The sequence below is a fragment of the Pseudorca crassidens genome, chromosome 14, assembly GCF_039906515.1.
Source record: "Pseudorca crassidens isolate mPseCra1 chromosome 14, mPseCra1.hap1, whole genome shotgun sequence".
Classification (NCBI taxonomy): domain Eukaryota; kingdom Metazoa; phylum Chordata; class Mammalia; order Artiodactyla; family Delphinidae; genus Pseudorca; species Pseudorca crassidens.
Genome location: NC_090309.1, coordinates 63,210,194 through 63,228,860, shown reverse-complemented (window position 1 = coordinate 63,228,860; position 18,667 = coordinate 63,210,194).

The window sequence follows — 18,667 nt, the reverse complement described above, 5'->3', positions numbered from 1 at the left end:
GCCACAACAGTCAGAGGCCTACGTACCACAAAAAAACAAAACAAACAAACAACAAAAAATATATATATATGTATTATAAATGAATTAATATTTCTTAGAAACAAAATACCCTTCATATTTTCTAATTTGTATACTTCAATGTCTAATCCAAAGAGTAAAGAGAAAATAAAAGCTACTTGTCCAAAGTGTTGTCTTATTCTTCCACACACGAAGCCCCAAAGGTAAGGACGTTTAAATAGTAAAAAGAACCTTAGAAACATCACAGAAAATCCTCTTCCCCTAAAGGAAAGAGACAAAAATGGGCATAAAATATAATGGTACCCTATTTCCATGGTTCATCTCATAATTAAACCCATTAAATTTTAAGACAACTGTGTATACAATTCACACACTTATTTTTTCTTCCTACTATGGAATATGTCTTGTTCAGGTCTAAAATGGAGCAAAGTTTTGGTCTGGGCTTGAAGCCTGTGCATGATTCCTCAAACCCCACTGATAAAAAGCACCTCACCTGCAATGATATATCTGGTTGTTGCATGGCTCTAATTAACATTTTCTTCTGCATATTAAAGCTAGAACTTCCTTGATTATTCTCCCTCTCATTATCCTGATATTTGGGGACAGTCCTTCTGGCTTTCCTGGGTTCTCGGTTTTTCAGATGGATCATCTCCAGGACCTTAAACACTCTCTCACAAGACATCATTTCCCAGCTTCTCACCCCTCTCATTGCCACCTGCGGGACAACTGTTGTGGAGGACACCACCTCCAAACTTGAACTGCAACTCAAAAGTAAAATCATCTGAAAGAACAAAAACAAGACTATCCAGCCAGATGAGTTTCTAAAGCAATGAACAAGTCTTCCAAAAAATATTGAGTTTCTGTTAAAATATGTTACACTACCTTGAAGTAGTACAAGTTAGCAGAAACCTAGAGCAGAAAATTCCAAAAGTAGTGGTAGTCTTGTCACAACAATAATAAAAATATATTTTTTACAAATTGGGAATGAAATGCACTAACTCCTTTAAAAAAATAAATAATGATGGTTAAAGCAGGATGTGCTATGATACCTGAAGAAGGTGCAACATTTTTAAATACTAAAGAGAAAAGGAAAGCATAGATGGAGCCAGTAAAAAGTTGAGTGGAGCTACAAAGAATTGCAGATTCTTTGTTTACAAGAACGGGTGGGTGTTTACAAACCCAAACTGCCAGGCAATTAATCAAATAAATGACAGTGGTTCAAAGAAGCTGATAAAAAATGAGGACCTTACAACACAGGGAATATAGCCAATATTTTATAATAACTATAAATGGAGTATAACCTTTAAAAATTGTGAATCACTATATGGTACACCTGTAACTTACATCATATCAACTATACTTCAATTTAAAAAATAAGAGAGGGACTTCCCTGGTGGCACAGTGGTTAAGAATCCACCTGCCAGTGCAGGGGACACGGGTTCAATCCCTGGTCTAGGAAGATCCCACATGCCATGGAGCAACTAAGCCTGTGTGCCACAACTACTGAGCCTGCGCTCTAGAGCCTGCATGCCACAACTACTGAAGCCCACGCACCTACAGCCCGTGCTCCACAACAAGAGAAGCCACCGCAATGAGAAGCCCGCTCACTTCAATGAAGAGTAGCCCCTGCTCGTTACAACTAGAGAAAGCCTGCAAGCAGCAACAAAGACCCAACGCAGCCAAAAATAAATAAATAAAATTTATTTTAAAAAAGATAACATTCCTTCAAAAAAATAAAATAAAATAAAAAATAGGAGAACTTACAACTACAAATAATTGGGTAATCATAAAATGCTTCTGAACCTGGTGACTCTGGCTAAGAGACTTTTTAAAACAATTTCCTACCTTGGGCTCCTCTTGAACTCAGATAGTACAATTTGCACCCCAAACCCATATGAGTTGCAGGTCCATGATTATAAATTTTCAAAATAAACTTATTTTTTTCTACCCAGAGACTATCTGAAATGACAGAGTTCCATGTTACTTCTGCTGCTGAGTGGGATTTTGCCCTAATCCACATCCTTCTTGAGATTGTAGTCCTTCAAGGCGACCGGCTTTACACTGGGCAGTACATTTAGCAGACCCTAGCTCTTATCTCCTGCCCATATGAATGTTAAAACCTAAATCCCTACATCACTAAACCTAACAGTCCCTCCCCAACCCTTTCTCCCCAGTCCTGCTGTGGCACCAGCTCACCTGTTTACCATTCTGGTTTTCATTTTCCTTTTTTCTTTTCTGGGCCCTGGAGATTTCTCATACTTTCTGCATGAATTATATACATATATTTCTCATAAATATACTTGTAAATCATTTAAAATAAATGCATAATTATTACATGGATGTGTGGCAATTTATTTACCTACCTATTGAAGTGTTTGATTTTTCACAATCAGAAATAACACTTGGGTAAACACCCATGTACCTAAACTTGTGTGGAAATATGTATTTATTTCCTTGGGATAGATTTCTCGTAGTGGATTGCTGAATCAAACAGTACGCCCATTTTAAAGGCTTTCTCTTCTTCCATAGATAGCACTTTAGTACTTAACTTATGATGTTTACTTAATTCTTCCTATTTTACACTTATTGATGGACATAATTTGTCTTCTCCATCAGATGTCAAGCCTGATGGTCAGTAAGTCCATAATATTCCACTAGTTTGAACATAAGTACCTTGAAAGTACTTACTAAAAGTCTGTTAGCTTGAATTAAATGAAAATTCGTAATTTTAATGGTTCAGAATCAATAGTAACGAACTTGTCCTTGGGTTTCCCTGAGAGACAGTTTCAGCATACAAAACAGCCTCTCAATACAGGTCCTGCCTACCCAGGTTTTGTGCTACATCTTCAGAGAGAGGAGAGGATGGAAGATTGGGGGATAATGAATGAATGTGTGGTGGCAAGACAGACAGGAAAAATGGCTAAAAAGTACATGAAAAGATGCTCAGCTTCATTAGTCATTATAGAAATGCCAATCAAAATGACAATGCGGCATCCCTTCATACCCACTAGGATGGCTACAATCAAAAGACAGACAGGGGCTTCCCTGGTGGCGCAGTGGTTGAGAGTCCGCCTGCCAATGCAGGGGACACGGGTTCGTGCCCCGGTCTGGGAAGATCCTACATGCCGCAGAGCAGCTGGGCCCGTGAGCCATGGCCGCTGAGCCTGCGCTCTGCAACGGGAGAGGCCACAACAGTGAGAGGCCCGTGTACCACAAAAAAAAAAAAAAAAAAAAAGACAGACAGTAACAAGTGGTAAGGATGTGGAGAAATTGGAACTCTCATGCCTCACTGGTGGAAATGTAAAATAGTGGAATCACGCTGTAGTTTGGCAGTTCCTCAAAATGTTAAACAGAGTTACCACATGACCTAGCAATTTCATTCCTGGGTATCTATCCCAAAGAAATGAAAACAGCTGTCCACACGAAAACTTGTACATGAATGTTCATAGCAGCATTATTCAAATGCATAATAGCCAAAAAGTGAAAACAGCCCAAATAATATTCCATAAAGGAATATTATTTAACCATAAAAGGAATAAAGCACTGATACATGCCACAACATGAATGAACCTTGTACATGTTAGGCCTAGTGAAAGAAGTCAGCCATATGTTATATGCAAAAGACCATATGTTATATGATTCCATTTGTATGAAATGCCCAGAAGAGGCAAATCCATAGAGACCAAAAGGAGACAAATGGTTACCAGGGACTGAGGGGAGGACAGAATGGGAGTGGCTACTAACTGGTACTGGGGTTTCTTTGGGGGATGATAAAAATGTTGTAAACTTAGATTATGGTGACGTTTGCACAACTCTGTAAAAACCATTGAATTGTACACTTTAAATGAACAGGTTTTATGGTATGTAAATTATATCTCAATAAAGCTGTGTTTAAAAAAAAAGGAGCGAAAGGAAAAGAGATCTAAACTCCCACTTACTTGCCTCACCCTTCTTGTAAGGCTCCCACGTTCCAGTGATTACCATTCTTAGGCATAGCCATTTCTCTCATGGGCTCAATGATGGTTTGACACCTTCCACCAGATGACCAGAGCTTATAAAGCGTTCAGTGCACCCTAACTTTTCTCCTCACCTCTTTCTTCTTCTTCTCTTTTTTTCACTGCTGTTGACTTCATTGATTTACCCATTCTCCATCTTACTCATTACCCTATTTTCTGATTGTGCACTATTTGCTCTGAGGAGGAATTTATTACATGTGCCCCTTAGACTTTCATTGTTTAACAACCTCTTTCTTTATGCCACCTGCCTCTTTGCAAAAGTCTTTGAGAGCAAGGAGAGGGAGGTTGTTAATTTATATAACGTATTAATGTGCCTTTGCACAGAGCTCAAAGGTTATAACCTCACAGATCGTGGCTGTAAAATACAAAACCTGAATGATAAACTGAAGTGACCAGTTGCTTTGGAGACAACAAAACACATATTGCACGATCTTCAGAAACACCCTCTCCTTCCTTTCTTCACCCCCAAACCCACCTCTGCAACTGGGAAACAGGCATAATGAAGACATTTTCCAGAATATGGCATAAAACCCAGAGTTTTAAAAAAAGGTACATCAGTCCCTTTTCCCCAAGATTAACTTCCACAATGCTATCCTTCCCTGCTTCTCCTTCCAGAACCTTCTAGCAACCTCACAGTGATTCATAATTAGAGTTCTTCCAAACTTTGTAGTTTCTATGTATGGGCACTTCTGCGGGAATTTCCAGAGTATTATCTAGACATCTGAGCAGATGTGGTGGGGGGTAAGGAGAATCTCTCCTTTGCTCTGGAGGGTAGAATGGCACTTGTACGCGGTGAATGAAGGGAGACTTCACTAAAGAAATAAGTCCTCTAGACAAGAGGACTGAATTAGGGGTTAGGCCAATTGTGCAAAGACACAAAGAGTAAATAGCAACCTGAATTCTGCAGAGACTGGGAAGCTTGATGCAGAAAGCTCATTTTTTTAATTCTTACCAACCTATTCTTAGAGATGCTAAAAATTCATCTGGCATGAGAACTAAATAGACCAGTTTACTTTTTTTTCTCAGTAAGCTCTCACATAGCCCTCTCTTCTATTTTTATGATTTTATGCATGTGCTTTGATATTTTTCTACTTCTTTTCTCCATTTTCTCTCAACAGCCTACACTGAACCACAAAATGTAATGATGGGAAACATACATTCATTCAAGATAGCATAAGAAGCGGTTTACATTTTTGCTTCATTTTGCCCAAAGGGGAGTTATTTTTCCTTTTAAGGTGTTTCCAACTACAAAATTAGGGAAGGAAGGAGGGCGGGCAGGCCACACACAGAGAATCTGCACTCTGGTTGACTTGAGCTCACTTTTAAATTTAGAGCCAGGAAGCTTGAAACTAAAACAAACTGCAGTGCATTTGGCTATGTGTGGTAGGAAATGAGCTTTCCATGCTGAAATCATAAAATAATTTACCATAAGAAATGTTTTTTAATGATGTGTGCTAGTCTTTTCAAATCATAAATTTTATATATTTTTTGTCTCATATCAGATCTTAATTTGCTAACCAGTCAGGATAGTCACTGTTGCGGTCAAGGGGAAGAGACCACACTGCAAATCTACCACCCTCTTTGACAGTGGCCTCAGAAATCTAGTGCTTGGGGTTAGAGACTCTCATGTGCAGAAGAAAGGTTATTGGAATATGGGTGAAGGGAGAAGCATGGGAATCAATGGATCACCTAGGAAGAGAGTAAAATAGAGAAAAGGGACCGGGACTGAGCCCTGGGGACACCAACAAATAGAGGTGAAGCAAAGGAGGAGATGCGAGCAAAGGAAATGGAGAAGGAGTAGTCAGTGAGATGGGAGAAAACCAGAGAGGGTGCCGTTATGCTGTCTGGGTAGCCACAAGAAGAGAAGGTTTCAAGAAAGAGAACGTGTCAAATGCACTGAAAGGTCAAGTAAGAGGTCAAGAGAAAAGTAGTCCTTGCACTTGACTTTGTGGAGGTAACAGGTGACCTTGGCAGGAGCAGTTTCAGGAGTAATGAGGACCAAATCCCATTAGAAAAGGTGAGAGAGAGAATAAGTGGGGACTGCGAATATGAACAACTTTCAAGAAGTTTGCATGTGAAGGGAAGCAAAAATTTGAGGCAGTAACTAGATGGAAATATGGAATCATGGGAGAAAGTTTTTTCGGTCTGTTTTTCAAGACGAAAGATTTTAGAGCATGTTAGAATTCTGATATGAATGTTCCAGAAGAGAAGAGAAATTGCTATTTGCAAGGCAAAGAAGGGATGGTACAGGAGCACAGAGAATTTCTGAAACAGAAAGGAAAGGTGAGGCTATACATGCAGATTATTTTGTAGACTTGGTTGTGTAAGGATGAGAGTATTCCTGTTGAATTGGTTCTTATCTTCTATAGAAAATGTGAGGCAAAATCAACAGGGGATAGTGGAGGCTGTGGGGGAGGGATTGACATGGACGGGGAGAAGACAGAGGGGCAAATGTGAGCAGTCTTTTGAAGAGTGAGAGAGCAAACACAAGAGGGCAGAATGAAGCAGTAGGTGGTGTTGACTGCCTGTGAGATTATGGCCATGAATTTAATAGGACACAAGTCAGAATATTATGTGTTCTTCCCAGGCAGTCTTGAGCAGCTCAGGAGCAGGTGAGGATGAGGTCGGTGGTTGAGGTTAGCCATGGCTGGAATTCAACCAGATGATTATGATGGAGGAGGAGTCAAGGAGTTTAGGATGCATGACCATAGAACCCTAAGGACAGAAATGCAGACATGAGGGTGGTAAGAAATGAAAAAAACGTAGGGTCATTGAGATTGAAAATCTCAGTGATTCTTTAAAAATTGTTGGAGCAGAAGTACTAAAGCAGGTAAGATGGAAGGATAGGAAAAGTAATGAAATGGAATGAAATTGAAGTTGATGTTTTGGAAATTGCACAGAGAATGGTGAGATTAAGTTCAAGAATGACCTTGGAAATGGATTTCTGAGGGTTTTGTGATTTCACCCTAAATTTTTCCTTTCCCTGTCTTGCCTTAGGGCCTTCGTACCTGGTTCCTTCTGGTCATTCAGGTCTCAGTTCAAATGACTAAATTAGCCCCTGCAAACCCTATGGCCCCTGCCACTGTCCACCACATCATCTTTGTATTTTCATTCCTCCTCTCAAGATCCACATTACAGTATTTGTTTATTTGTTTCTTGTCTAAACCTCTGATGAAAATATAAACTCAACAAGGAAAGAAACAGTGCCTTTTTAGTTTGCCACGGTATTCTCAGCATCTAGGACAGTGTCTGGTACATAGCACATACTCAATAAATACTTGTTGTGTGAATGAATAAAAGGTCAAGTGAGAATTCAGCAGAAAATGTGCTGTATCTCCAACACCAAATCCTGAAAATCATGCTTAAAACGTTATCCCTTCAGATTAGAGCTTCTGTCTCTGTTAAAATGCAACTGCCACGTGATACCTCAAACGTGACCCAACATCATCTACTCATGCAGTACTTCAGCTGAGAATGAATAACCTGAATCTAATCAGGCAGAGGAAAAATCAGGCAGACATAAAATGAGGAATTTTCTATTAAAATAAAAATGAAGATGGGGGAGTTCCCTGGTGGTCCAGTAGGTGAGACTCCATGCTACCAAGGCGGGGGGGCCGGGTTTGATCCCTGGTTGGGGAGCTGGATCCCACATGCATGCCGCAGCTGGGAGGTTCGCATGCCGCAACTAAGAGCCTGCATGCTGCAACTAAGAGCCCACATGCCGCATCGGGGATCCTGCATACAACAACTGAGATCCAGAGCAGCCAAAATAAATAAATTAATTAATTAAAAAATATTTTAAAAAATAAATATATCAAGTCAAGTCCAATAAAAGTGTAGAGGGACTGTATTCTTCAAAAATGTTAATGTCATAAAAGACAAAGAAAGACTGTGAAAATGTTCCGAATTAAAGAAGGCTAAAGAGACATGATGATTAAATGCAGTACCTGACCCTAGACTGAAACCTGCATTGAAGGGGAGTAAAATGCTTTAAAGAACATTATATATGGAGAGTAAATTAGATTAAAATATTTTGTCAATGTAAACTTATCAAGTTGATAACTATAATGTGGCTGTGGAAGAAAATATCCCTACTCCTAGGAAATACACACTAAACTACTTAGGGATAAAGGACCATGATGTGTATAGAACTTACCCTCAAATAGTACAGAAAAAATTCCATGTAAACAGATATGGCTATAGCTATATACATACAGATGGCACAAATGACAAAGCAAATGGGATAAATGTTAACAATAGGTAAATTTAGATAAAAGGGGGTATATGGATGTTTGTACTATATTTATTTCTGCAACTTTTTGTAAGTTTGATATTATTTCAAATAAAAAAGTTAATTAAAAATTAGAACATTGGACTTCCCTGGTGGCACAGTGGTTAAGAATCCACCTGCCAATGCTGGCGACACAGGTTCTAGCCCTGGTCTGGGAAGATACCACATGCCGCAGAGCAACTAAGCCCATGCACCACAACTACTGAGCCTGCACTCTAGAGCCCGCAAGCCACAACTACTGAGCCCGTGTGCCACAACTATTGAAGCCCGCACACCTAAAGCCCGTGCTCCACAGCAAGAGAAGCCACCGCAACGAGAAGCCCACGTACTTCAACGAATAGTAGCCCCTGCTTGCCGCAACTGGAGAGAGCCCACATGCAGCAACAAAGACCCAACGCTGCCAAAAGTAAATAAATAAATTAATTTAAAAAAATAGAACATCTGGGAATGGCTTAATAGCATAATTATAGTATTTGAAAACAGAAGGGTCTTTGGAGATCAAATAATCTGAATCTTCCCTTCTACAGATAAGAACAAGGCCAGAAGGGTGTCATGCGTTTTTAGCAGGAACAGAAATAGAGTTGAGATCAATTTAAGTTTATAACATTAGACATACACCTACCCTACAACCTAGCAATTCCACTCCTGTATATTTACTAGCACAAATTAAAAATCTATGTCCACAAAACACTTGTTTAACAGTGTTCATAGCAGCTTTAAATCCTTGTATATTCATATAACAGAATGATAAAGATTGAAGTATAAATATACATCACACCATAGATGAATCTCCAAAACACTGGGGAGTGATCCTTCTTTCTCTATTTGTAAGAGATTGTGTAATACTGGTATTATTTCGTTCTTAATGGTTTTACAGAATTCACCAGTGAAAACATCTGTGCCTGGAGTTTACTTTGTGGAAAGGTTTTTTTCTGTTTGTTTGTTTTCTGCTTTTTATTGTAGTCCAAACACTGTAGATGATACATTTTAGAAACTCTGGATTCTGTTATCTTCCTCTAAAAGAATAGATACAAACTGACTCACTTTGCCCTATACCTGAAAGGAACACAACATTGTTAATCAACTATACTCCAATATAAAATAAAAGGTTTAAAAAATAATAATAAAAGCATTGAGATTGGTTCAAGATGGCAGAGTAGAAGGATGTGCTCTCACTCCCTCTTGCAAGAACACCAGAATCAATTAACTGCTGAACGATCATCGACAGGAAGACACTGGAACTCACCAAAAAAGATACCCCACATCCAAAGACAAAGGAGAAGCTGCAGTGAGACGGTAGGAGGGGCACAATCACAATAAAATCAAATCCCATAACTGCTGGGTGGGTGACTCACAAACTGGAGAACACTTATACCACAGAAGTCCACCCACTGGAGTGAAGGTTCTGAGCCCCATGTCAGGCTTCCCAATCTGGGGGTCCGACAATGGGAGGAGGAATTCCTAGAGAATCAGACTTTGAAGGTTAGCGGGATTTAATTGCAGGACTTTGACAGGACTGGGGGAAACAGAGACTCCATTCTTGGAGGGCACACACAAAGTAGTGTGCTCATCGGGACCCAGGGGAAGGAGCAATGACCCCATAGGAGACTGAACCAGACCTACCTGCTAGTGTTGGAGGGTCTCCTTCAGAGGCGGAGGGTGGCTGTGTGTCACCGTGAGGACAAGTACACTGGCAGTAGAAGTTCTGGGAAGTACTCCTTGGTGTGAGCCCTCCCAGAGTCTGCCATTAGCCCCACCAAAGAGCCCCGGTAGGCTCCAGTGTTGGGTTGCCTGAGGCCAAACAATTAACAGGGAGGAAACTCAGCCCCACCCATCAGCAATCAAGTGGATTAAAGTTTTACTGAGCTCTGCCCACCAAAGCAACAGCCAGCTCTACCCACCAGCAGTCCCTCCCATCAGGAAACGTACACAAGCCTCTTCGATAGCCTCATCCACCAGAGGGCAGACAGCAGAAGCAAGAAGAACTACAATCCTGCAGCCTGTGGAACAACAACCACATTCACAGAAAGATAGACAAGATGAAAAGACAGAGGGCTATGTACCAGATGAAGGAACAACATAAAACCCCAGAAGAACAACTAAATGAAGTGGACATAGGCAACCTTCCAGAAAAGAATTCAGAATAATGATAGTGAAGATGATCCAGGACCTCGGAAAAAGAATAGAGGCACAGATCGAGAACATGCAAGAAATGTTTAACTAAGATCTAGAAGAATTAAAGAACAAACAAACAGATGAACAACACAATAACTGAAATGAAAACTACACTAGAAGGAACCAATAGCAGAATAACTGAGGCAGAAGAATGGATAAGTGACCTGGAAGACAGGATGGTGGAATTCACTGCTGTGGGACAGAATGAAGAAAAAAGAATGAAAAGAAATGAAGACAGCCTACAAGACCTCTGGAACAACACTAAATGCAACAACATTCACATTATAGGGTCCCAGAAGGAGAAGAGAGACAGAAAGGACCCAAAAAAATATTTGAAGAGATTATAGTCGAAAACTTCCCTAACATGGGAAAGGAAATAGCCACCCAAGTCCAGGAAGTGCAGAGAGTCCCATACAGGATAAACCCAAGGAGAAACATGCCGAGACACATGGTAATCAAATTGGCAAAAATTAAAGACAAAGAAAAATTATTGAAAGAAACAAGGGAAAAATGACAAATAACATACAAGGGAACTCCCATAAGGTTAACAGCTGATTTCTCAGCAGAAACTCTACAAGCCAGAAGGGAGTGGCATGATATACTTAAAGTGATGAAAAGGAAGAACCTACAACCAAGATTACTCTACCTGGCAAGGATCTCATTCAGATTCGATGGAGAAATCAAAAGCTTTACAGACAAGCAAAAGCTAAGAGAATTCAGCACCACCAAACCAGCTCTACAACAAATGCTAAAGGAACTTCTCTAAATGGGAAACAAAAGAGAAGAAAAGGACCTACCTAAACAAACCCAAAACAATTAAGAAAATGGTAATAGGAACATACATATCGATAATTACCTTAAACATGAATGTTTAAGGTAATTAAATTAAATTAAATTGTTTAAGGTAATTAAATTAAATTAAACGTTAAACGTTAATTAAACATTTAATTAAATTAAACGTTAAATGCTCCAACCAAAAGACACAGGCTTGCTGAATGGATACAAAAACAAGACCCAACTATATGCTGTCTACAAGAGACCCACTTCAGACCTAGGGACACATTCAGACTGAAAGTGAGGGGATGGAGAAAGATATTCCATGCTGCGACAAAGTGAGAGAGAGGCATAGACATATATACACTACCAAACGTAAGGTAGATAGCTAGTGGGAAGCAGCCGCATAGCACAGGGAGATCAGCTCTGTGCTTTGTGACCACCTGGAGGGGTGGGATAGGGAGAGTGGGAGGGAGGGAGATGCAAGAGGGAAGAGATATGGGACATATGTATATGTATAACTGATACACTTTGTTATAAAGGAGAAACCAACACACCATTGTAAAGCAATTATACTCCAATAAAGATGTAAAAAAAAAAACAAAACAAATGGAAATCAAAAGAAAGCTGGAGTAGCAATACTCATATCAGACAAAATAGACTTTAAAATAAAGAAAGTTACAAGAGACAAGGAAGGACACTACATAATGATCAAGGGATTAATCCAAGAAGATATAATAATTATAAATATATATGCACCCAACATAGGAGCACCTCAATACATAAGGCAACTGCTAACAGCTATTAAAAAGGAAATCAACAGTAACACAGTAATAGTGGGGGACCTTAACACCTCACTTACACCAAAGGACAGATCATTCAAACAGAAAATTAACAAGGAAACACAAGCTTTAAATGACACAATAGACCAGATAGATTTAATTGATATTTATAGGACATTCCATCCCAAAACAGCAGATTACACTTTCTTCTCAAGTGCACATGGAACATTCTCCAGGATAGATCACATCTTGGGTAACAAATCAAGCCTTGGTAAGTTTAAGAAAACCGAAGTCATATCAAGTATCTTTTCTGACCACAATACTATGAGATTAGAAATAAATTACAGGGAAAAAAATGTAAAAAACACAAACACATGGAGGCTAAACAATACGTTACTAAGTAACCAAGAGATCACTGAAGAAATCAAAGAGGAAATCAAAAAATACCTAGAGACAAATGACAATGAAAACACGACGATCCAAAACCTATGGGATGCAGCAAAAGCAGCTCTAAGAGGGAAGTTTATAGCTATACAAGCCTACCTCAAGAAACAAGAAAAATCTCAAGTAAACAATCTAACCTTACACCTAAAGGAACTAGAGAAAGAAGAACAAACAAAACCCAAAGTTAGCAGAAGGAAAGAAATCATAAAGATCAGAGCAAAAATAAATGAAATAGAAACAAAGAAAACAATAGCAAAGATCAATAAAACTAAAAGCTGGTTCTTTGAGAAGATAAACAAAATTGATAAACCATTAGCCAGACTTATCAAGAAAAAGAGGGAGAGGACTCAAATCAATAAAAATAGAAATGAAAAAGGAGAAGTTACAACAGACACCGCAGAAATACAAAACATCCTAAGAGACTACTATAAGCAACTCTATGCCAATAAAATGGACAACCTGGAAGAAATGGACAAATTCTTAGGAAGGTATAAACTTCCAAGACTGAACCAGGAAGAAATAGAAAATATGAACAGACCAATCACAAATAATGAAATAGAAACTGTGATTAAAAATCTTCAAACAGGGGCTTTCCTGGTGGCGCAGTGGTTGAGAGTCTGCCTGCCGATGCAGGGGATGTGGGTTCGTGCCCTGGTCCGGGAAGATCCCACATGCCACGGAGTGGCTGGGCCTGTGAGCCATGGCCGCTGAGCCCGCAGGTCCGGAGGCAGTGCTCCGCAATGGGAAAGGCCACAACAGTGAGAGGCCCGCGTACCGCAAAAAAAAAAAAAAAAAAAACTTCCAACAAACAAAAGTCCAGGACCAGACGGCTTCACAGGTGAATTCTATCAAACATTTAGAGAAGAGCTAACACCTATCCTTCTCAAACTCTTCCAAAAAATTGCAGAGGAAGGAACACTCCCAAACTCATTCTATGAGGTCACCATCACCCTGATACCAAAACCAGACAAAGATACTACAAAAAAAGAAAATTACAGACCAATACCACTGATAAATATACATGCAAAAATCCTCAACAAAATACTAGCAAACAATCCAACAACACATTAAAAGGATCATACACCATGATCAAGTGGGATTTATCCCAGGGATGCAAGGATTCTTCAATATGTGCAAAGCAATCAATGTGATAAACCATATTAACAAACTGAAGAATAAAAACCATATGATCATCTCAATAGATGCATAAAAAGCTTTTGACAAAATTCAACACCCATTTATGATAAAAACTCTCTAGAAAGTGGGCATAGAGGGAACCTATCTCAACATAATAAAGGCCATATACAACAAACCCACAACAAACATCATTCTCAATGGTGAAAATCTGAAAGCATTTCCTCTAAGATCAGGAACAAGACAAGGATGTCCACTCTCACCACTATTATTCAACATAGTTTTGGAAGTCCTAGCCACGGCAATCAGAGAAGAAAAAGAAATAAAAGGAATACAAATTGGAAAAGAAGAAGTAAATCCGTCACTGTTTGCAGATGACATGATACTATACATACAGAATCCTAAAGATGACACCAGAAAACTACTAGAGCTAATCAATGAATTTGGTAAAGTTGCAGGATAAAAAATTAATGCACAGAAATCTCTTGCATTCTTATACACTAATGATGAAAAATCTGAAAAGAAATTAAGGAAGCACTCCCATTTACCATTGCAACAAAAAGAATAAAATACCTAGGAATAAACCTACCTAGGGAGACAAAAGACCTGTATGCAGAAAACTATAAGACACTGTTGAAAGAAATTAAAGAAGATACCAACAGATGGAGAGATATACCACGTTCTTGGATTGGAAGAATCAATACTGTGAAAATGACTCTATTACCCAAAGCAATCTACAGATTCAATGCAATCCCTATCACATTACCAATGGCATTTTTTACAGAACTAGAACAAAAAGTCTTAAAATTTGTATGGAGACACAAAAGACCCCAAATAGCCAAAGCAGTCTTGAGGGAAAAAAGCTGAGCTGGAGGAATCAGACTCCCTGACTTCAGACTATACTACAAAGCTACAGTAATGAAGACAATATGGTACTGGCACAAAAACAGAAATGTAGATCAATGGAACAGGATACAAAGCCCAGAGATAAACCCACACACCTATGGTCAACTAATCTATGACAAAGGAGGCAGGGATATACAATGGAGAAAAGACAGTCTCTTCAATAAGTGGTGCTGGTTAAACTGGACAGCTACATTTAATAGAATGAAATTAGAATACTCCCTAACACCATACACAAAGATAAACTCAAAATGGATTAGAGACCTAAATGTAAGACCAGACACTATAAAACTCTTAGAGGAAAACATAGGAAGAACACTCTTTGACATAAATCACAGCAAGATCTTTTTGATCCACCTCCTAGAGTAATAGAAATAAAAACAAAAATAAACAAATGGGACCTAATGAAACTTAAAAGCTTTTTCAAAGCAAAGGAAACTACAAGCAAGACAAAAAGACAACCCTCAGAATGGGAAAAAATATTTGCAAATGAATCAACGGACAAAGGATTAATCTCCAAAATATATAAACAGCTCATGCAGCTCAATAGTAAAAAAACAAACAACCCAATCCAAAAATGGACAGAAGATCTAAATAGACATTTCTCCAAAGAGGACATACAGATGGCCAAGAAGCACATGAAAAGCCGCTCAACATCACTAATTATTAGAGAAATGCAAATCAAAACTACAATGAGGTATCACGTCATACCAGTTAGAATCGGCATCATCAGAAAATCTACAGGGGCTTCCCTGGTGGCGCAGTGGTTAAGAGTCCGCCTGCCGATGCAGGGGACCCGGGTTTGTGCCCCGGTCTGGGAGGATCCCACATGGCACAGAGCGGCTGGGCCTGTGAGCCATGGCCGCTGAGCCTGTGCGTCCAGAGCCTGTGCTCCGCAATGGGAGAGGCCACAACAGTGAGAGGCCCACAAGCCGCAAAAAAAAAAAAAGAAAGAAAGAAAATCTACAAACAACAAATGCTGGAGAGGGTGTGGAGAAAAGGGAACCCTCTGGCAGTGTTGGTGGAAATGTAAATTGATGCAGCCACTATGGAGAATAGTATGTAGGTTCCTTAAACGACTAAAAATAGAATTACCGTATGACACAGCAATCCCACTACTGGGCATATACCCAGAGAAAACCATAATTCAAAAAGACACATGCACCCCAATGTTCACTGCAGTACTATTTACAATAGTCAAGTCATGGAAGCAACCTAAATGCCCAGCAACAGATGAATGGATAAAGAAGAAGTGGTACATATATACAATGGAATATTACTCAGCCATGAAGAGGAATGAAATTGGGTCATTTGTAGAAACGTGGATGGACCTAGAGACTGTCATACAGAGTGAAGTAAGTCAGAAAGAGAGAAACAAATATCATATATTAACACATACATGTGAAACCTAGAAAAATGGTACAGATGAACCGGTTTGCAGGGCAGAAATTGAGACACAGATATAGAGAACAAACATATGGACACCAAGGGGGGAAAGCAGTGGGGGGTGGGGGTGGGGGTGGGATGAATTGGGAGATTGGGATTGACATGTATACACTGATGTGTATAAAATGAATGACTAATAAGAACCTGCTGTATAAAAAAATAAATAAAATAAAATTCAAAACAAACAAAAATAAAAGCATTACTTTTTTTCTAGCAGTTAAATTATGAATGGATCACCTATCTGTTGAAGGCCTGGTTTAGGCTTTGTGTGGGTCATCTATACAGGTTTTTGGGGTTTGGGGTTTTTTTAAAAAAAATAAATTTATTTATTTTATTTATTTATATTTGGCTGCATTGGGTCTTCCTTGCTGTGAGCGGGCTTTCTCTACTTGCAGTGAGCGGGGGCTACTCTTCGTTGTGGTACACAGGCTTCTCGTTGTGGTTCGTGGGCTTCTCATTGCGGTGGCTTCTCTTGTTGCGAAGCACAGGCCCTAGGTGCGCGGGCTTCAGTAATTGTGGCATGCGGGCTCTAGAGCGCAGGCTCAGTAGTTGTGGTGCACGGGCTTAGTTGCTCTGCGGCATGTTGGATCTTCCCGGACCAGGGCTCGAACCCATGCCCCCTGCATTGGCAGGCGGATTCCCAACCACTGAGCCACCAGGGAAGCCTAACTATACAGGTTTTGCCATTAATCTTAGGGTGGGTTTCTTAATCCTCGGATGTGGCCTTAACTCCTAAGGCTTAGCCCTTCCATGAATTCAATGGACAGCCTGAGGTATTTACCAAGCCCATCTAACTTAGCAGGACATGAACTCCAAATTCCTGTTCCCCTGGCAGTGGGCATCTGCAGAAGTCTCTGGTCAACTTTTTCAGCCTTTCAGATGATGTTTTTCTTTGGGGTGTCTTACCAGTCTCATCATGCATGCACAGTTCCATACCTGCCAGTAATTTGAGGGGAGTTTTCATGTACAATAGATTTCGGGCTCCCCACCCCATGACTCTCTTTTATACTACTTCTCTTTTCAATATCCAGCTGCTCCGGCATTCCCAGACTCCACCTTTGACTTCTCAGCTCCATAAGACAGCCACCTCCAGCCTGAGTTCTGTCCCCCAGGGGCTGCACAGACGGGGGAATACTCTCAGGACAAAAGCCAGATAAATGTGGCTCTCATTGCAGTGCCGTTTTCTTTCAAAGGACATATCTCTCCACTGTCTCCCATCTCTGGGTCATTCGCCAGTGCCTCCAAAGAGTAAATTTAAAAAGCAACAACAACAACAAAAAAAAAACCCAGACTTTAAAATTTAGATCAGTTTTAGGTTAACAACAAAATGGAGCAGAAAGTACAGAATGTTCCCATATACTTCCTACCCTCTCCACTCACACAGCCTCTCTCACTATCAACATCCTGCACCAGAGTGGTACAGTTACTACAACTGATGACTCTATGTTGACACATTGTCATCACCATAGTTTACATTAGCAGTTCACTCTTGGTGTTGAATAGTCTATGGGTTTTAACAAAGGTACAGTGACATGTATCCACCACCACAGTATCATACAGAGTAGTTTCACGGCCCTAGAATTCTTCTGTGCTCTGCCTATTCATTCCTCTTCCCCTCTAACTCCTAGCAACCAATGATCTTTTTACTGTCTTCATAGTTGTGCCTTTTCCAGAATGTCATATGGCTGCACTCCTATAGTATGCAGCCTTTGCTGATTAGTTTCTTTCACTTAGTAATACACGTTTAAGTTTCCTCCACGTCTTTTCGTGGCTTGATAGCTCACTTATTTTTAGTGCTGGGTAACATTCCATTGTCTGGATGTACCACATTTTATTCATCCATTCACCTACTGTAGGACATCCTGGTTGCTTCCAAGTTTTGGAATTATGAATCAAGCTTCTATAAACATGTGTGTGCATATTTTTGTGTGGATATAAGCTGTCAACTAGCTTGGGTAAATACCAGAGTGTGATTGCTGGATCGTATGGTAAGAGTATGTTTAATTTTGTAAGAAAGCTGCCAAACTGTCTTCTAAGGTGGCTGTACCATTTTTCATTCCCACCAGCAATGTATGAGAGTTCCTGTTGTTCTACATCCTCACCAGCATTTGTTGTCAGTGTTTTGGATTTTAGCCATTCTAACAGGTGTGTAGAAGTAGCTCATTGTTGCTTTATTGTGCAATTCCCTTATGACATGTGATGTGGAACATCTTTTCATATGTTTATTTCACATCTGTATATCTTGCTTGGTGAAGTTTCTGTTCAGGTCTTTTGCTCATTTTTTAATTAGGTTGTTCATTTGCTTATTGCTAAGTTTTAAGTGTTCTTTGTATATCTTGCACAACGGTGCTTTATCAAGTATTTCTTCTGCAAATATTTTCTCCCAGTCTGTACCTTGTCTTCTCATTTTCCTGACAGTGTCTTTTGAGAGCAGGAGTTTCTAATTTTAATGAAGTTCAGTGCATCAATTATTTTTTCATGAGTTGTGCCTTGGTGTTGTAATTTAAAAGTCATTGCAACACCCAAAATCATCTAGAATTCTCCTATGTTATCTTCCAGGAGTTTATTAGTTTTGCATTTTACATTTAGAGTGATGGTCCTTTTCAAGTTAGTTTTTGTGAAGGTTGTAAAGTCTGTCTAGATTCATTTTTTTTTGCAGGTGGATGTCCAATTTTTCCAGCACC